Genomic DNA, 4,967 nt, shown 5'->3' on the forward strand with positions numbered 1-4,967 from the left:
ACCATATTATTTGTAGCTTTATACAAGAAGATTATTAACTATCAGTTTTCTTGTGAAATGTAAGAAACAAAATAGTCTGTGTTTATAAAGTATTACACAAATACCAGTTTTTAGCCTTACAGATTTTTGCTTATTTGATATTTTGTAGGAATTATTTCAAAGTCTGTACCATTTTAATGGTAGTAATTCATAACTTGTGATTCTTATATAAATTATATTACCTAAAAATTTAAGAGTTAGAATATTTAGATTGACCAGGGTAAAATAATTGTTCTTCCAAATGAATAAAAATGACTGTTTCAATAAAAACTAATAATATCTTGTATACAATTTGGACTGTGAAAGCTATTTAAAAAAAACTTGTATTTGAAACATTTTTATCTGGTGAGTCAATTAATTCAAACTTAGTTTTGTGATATCCTACTATAGGAATGAATCTTCATCCTCGTAACTGAGTTGTGTTCTGCTTAAGAGGGTTTGCCCAAATTATGCCCAAGTTTGACAAAGAGACCTATTCTCAAACTAGATTGCATAGTAGCCACTGTGACACCCTAATAAAACAGTAGAGTTACAGTAAAGGAAACAATATCCTTTTCTTCCCAGTTCAGAACACAGGCCAATCTGACTAATTTGGGAACTGTGACAAAATTAGTAATGGCTTCTAAGCACATAATTTGGAGATTTAATATGTTTAACTTTATTTTAATACTTTGGATGTGAGATAAAGATAAAAAAATTTAAATGCATATTTAGAAAAATTATCTATAATTACTTCATTATTCCGTTCAGACTTTTTCTTTCTCCTCTTTCTCTTAATGCTTATAGTAGCCTTTTCTTTTCTATGAAGATTCATATTTTTGAGTCTAAATGAGTTATGGCAGTAAAGAAGCTGTAATTTATAACACTGGCTATGTTTCAAGTTTTTTTTTTAAGATTAAAGAAAATGCTGGAGCTTACTTTGTCAATATGTATACTAAAATTGGAACATCACAGAGAAGATTAACAAAGCCCATGCATATGGATGGTCTACACATTCGTGGGTAATTTCACATTTGTCAGTCATGGAAGAAATGGTGGTAGGGAAGCAGGATGGCAAAAGAAATTGAAGGGTACTTAACCTCTACCACTTACATATATATATTTTATAAAAAGCATAAATATTAAAGTTAATCTTGGTATGTGAATATTATGTTTGTTGTATAATTCTAATTTCTTCATATTTTAAAATATAAAGAATCACTATAGCAGTCATCCCATCTCAAAAGCTAAGAAAATTATCAAAAGTGCATGCCAAGATTTATTCATAAGGATATTTTCTTCAGCGTTATTTATAATAGGAAAAGCTGGAAACAATCTAAAATTTGAACAATTCAGAAATGGTTAAGTAAATTATAGTGGAGTTCTAAGTTTATTATGCATTTATTTGGAAAATTTTATTTTCTGTATTGGTTTCCTATTGCTAGTACAAAAAATCACTACCAATTTGGTGGCTTAAAACAATGCAAATTTTTTGCTTTATAGATCTAGAGGTCAGAAGTCTAAAATGGATTTCACTGGGAGAAATCAGAATGTCGGTGGGCTACATTCTTTCTGGGGAGAGGCCTTTCCTTTACCTTTTTCAGCTTTTGGAGGCTCCTGCACTTGTTGGCTCTTGACCCTTTCCTTGCATCACTACAGCCATTTGCTCCCACCTTCACACCTCCTACCACTGACTGACTTTCTCTTCTCCTGCCTATCACAACCTTTGGGGTTACAGGGGTCTGGAATAATCCTGGAGAATCTCCCCATCTCCAGATGACTTCAGTTAATTACATCTACAAACTCCCTTTTACCACATGAAGTATCATATTCACAGGTTCCGTGACTAAGATGTAGATATCTTTGGAAGGAGGCATTGTTGGCTTACCATATTTTGTTAGTGAGGAGGGCCTGTGACTACTTAAAGGCCTTGGAAACAGTGCCAGGCACAAAACATCCTCAAATGTGATTTGTAGCACTCAGTGCTTTCCCAACCTGATCTAAGGCATGACCTTAGATCCCACCTGCATCATTCCAGTTGTCTTTCCAGAGGCTTCCCTACTTCTATCCTTACCTCTACCTGCTCTCAGTACAGCTGCCAAAGTGATCTATTTAAAACATGAATCAGCTTGTTTTTCTCCTCTGCTTAAAATCCAACACTCCCTGTTCTTCCCATTTTACTCAACTCTTTGGGTAGCCTCCACAGCCTACCCCATGTGCTCCTCCTAATGTGACCTATTTAAACAAACACTTCTCTCTTGCCCCAGCTACATAGGCCACTTACTGTTCCTCTAAAACACTATCCTTGTCCCCACCTTACGATCTTTTCACCTGTGATTTCCTCCGCCTGGAATATGCTTTTCCCAGACATATATGTAGTTCACACCCTCATTTCTTCAAGTCTCTGCTCACATATCACCTCAGTGAGGCCTGCCCTGGCCGCCTCATTAAAAATCTTAGCTGCCCCATCATTTCTATGCTCCCAATATTTCTGCTATGTTTCCATAACACATCATCTTTATAATTCTAAATGCTTTATTTTGCTTATATTTTCTCATCCCCTACTGAAAAAAAATTTCCAAAGGACAAGGAATGTTATATGTTTTGTTTAATAGGTATTTTCATTTCCTTAACATACCATGAACTCAATAAATAGCTTTGATTTAGTGAATAATAATATCCTAAGGGTCTGTTCTAAGTTCTGAGGCCACATCAATAAACTTAACACAGAGTTTCTTCTTTATTGGAGCTTGCTTTTAAGTTTTCCAATCTACCAAAATCCACTCCTCCCAAGTTCCCAGGTGGACTGAGAGAAAAGAAAAAGACTAGATAAGAAGTAGTAAGACTGGAATTTATTAATTAGCCTTGCTTTCCTTACATACTATCCCCACCCTTACCACTCCTACCCTTTTGTCCCAACTACTGGGCATTGTCTCACTGATATTTTGGAGACTACTTCCAATGGACATAGCTGCTAATAGAGGGTGCCGTGAAAAACAAACAAACAAAAAAACAACACGGTAATCTGTTAAGGTCACAGAATAAACCAGTGGGATAATAGGATGTCTCTTTGAACAACTCATTTTATACATACATATATAAAATGTATGCACATATTCTGGCAGAACTTCCTACAAAGCGAATCAGCCATTTCCTGAAAATATTTTCTTATTGACTCATTTTTAAATGCTTAAGTATGAACCTCTGTCTGAAGTACATCCTTCAGTATGTTACATGAAGTCCTGACAGAGTTACTGAGTTTTAGAAGACACACGCTGAGGCTGCATCATTCCAGACTTCTTTAAAATCAGAGAGTACAGGCCCCGGACACACCAAAAGGCCCGCGCACGACTTCCAGCTTTTGAATCTCATTAGGCTTCCCACAAATGTGGAATCACAAATATCAAAGAATTTGATGTACCATTCCATTCAAATTTACTTTTCTCTATTACAATGAATAATTTATTGAAATCACTAAGTGTAAGTGTTAAAAACACTCTATCTTAAAGATTCATTAAAAAACAAAATTTTAAGACATTCAATTACATGGGTAACATGGCCAATCATGTCCTCTTGGTGACTTAGACTTCTTGTTGAAATTTCTTTAAATTTTGTGAGAAAACATATTTAGGACCCAATTTCTCCTCACATACTCATCAAACATTTGAAAACAACATAATCTTTCAAAAGGCATTCATTATTTTATGTATTTTTTTCTTTGTGACATTATTCACTTTTTTTCATTATTTACAGGACCTTGGGAAGGCATCTGTATTTTTGCAATGTTGGTAAATTCTGGCTCATTCCATGATCAGCTACAATTTCGGCTATCTTCAGATGTAGATAATTTCTAACTATTCTCCCAAGTCAACATCATAATGTTATTAAGGCATAGTTAACGACCCATAAGATAAATTAATTTTTACTTCTTTACTTCACAATATTTCACTGTTTTATATGAAAATTTTGTCTTGCTTGAAGACAGAAACATTGAAGTCCACATTTTTTATCCCAATCATTGATATTTATAAATTACTGATAGTGATTATTTATTTCCTTGCTTTTACTGTTAGTTTGTTTCTTACATTTCTAGTTTGAATCAAAAGACCTGGGGCCTATGTGTAACTTACTAGTTATGTGTTCTGGAGCAAGCCACCTCTGAGCATCACTTCCTCTGTGATACGTAGATAATAATTCCTGCCCCATCTCATAGGAAGTCATAAAAATGAAATTATATGGTGGCATGTTGTAAGCACTAAAGGAACTAGAGATACAATATTATTTTCTATCAGTGATATTAAATGCCTGGATAAGGATCCTCACCTTAAGTTTAACCAAAATGTTCTCCTCCCCTTTGCTTCATTATTACCTTTCCTTGGAAAAACAGAGGAGCCATAGGGCATGTAAGTCCTGCATGATTCCACTTACATGAGGCATCTGACATAGTCCAATTTGTAAACCTGAAGACTGCTTACAGGGGCTGGGGGAGGGAGAAATGGTGGTCATTCACCAGCAGGCAGAAGCTTCAGTAGAATATGATGAATAAGCTCTACAGTTCTGTTGCAGAACAATGCATCTACAGTCAACAATACTAAATTGCACACTTAAAAATTTCTTAATTGGACAGATCTCATGTTAAGTGTCCTTAACACAATAAAATAAAAAAAACTATTATATGATTATATGATTCTATTGATATGAAATATCCAGAATAGGCAAATTTATAGATGAAGAAAGTAGGTCAGAGGTTACTAGGGGCTGGGAGAAGGGGAGAATGGGTAGTTAATCAGTAGAGTTTCTGCCTCACACTGCACTCATCTTCCTTTCCCACCCCTGGTTCCTCCTTCTGATTGTTTCTATTAATGTCAATGCCATTCCCCAAGGCTCTCTAGTTTGAGAAGTTTTTGTGTTTCTGACCTCATATTTTTTATTTCCTCTTCTTTCTGTTC

General features: G+C 34.9%; 1 non-coding gene across 1 annotated transcript; it reads left to right on the forward strand.

Annotated features, from left to right (window-relative positions):
* The first annotated feature begins 953 nt into the window (after positions 1-953).
* On the forward strand, positions 954-1,056 carry LOC118968986 (U6 spliceosomal RNA). The gene has a single exon (XR_005056875.1). It is a non-coding gene; the product is annotated as a U6 spliceosomal RNA (small nuclear RNA).
* Positions 1,057-4,967: the final 3,911 nt, after the last annotated feature.

The sequence above is a fragment of the Manis javanica genome, chromosome 2 (genome assembly GCF_040802235.1).
Source record: "Manis javanica isolate MJ-LG chromosome 2, MJ_LKY, whole genome shotgun sequence".
NCBI lineage: Eukaryota > Metazoa > Chordata > Mammalia > Pholidota > Manidae > Manis > Manis javanica.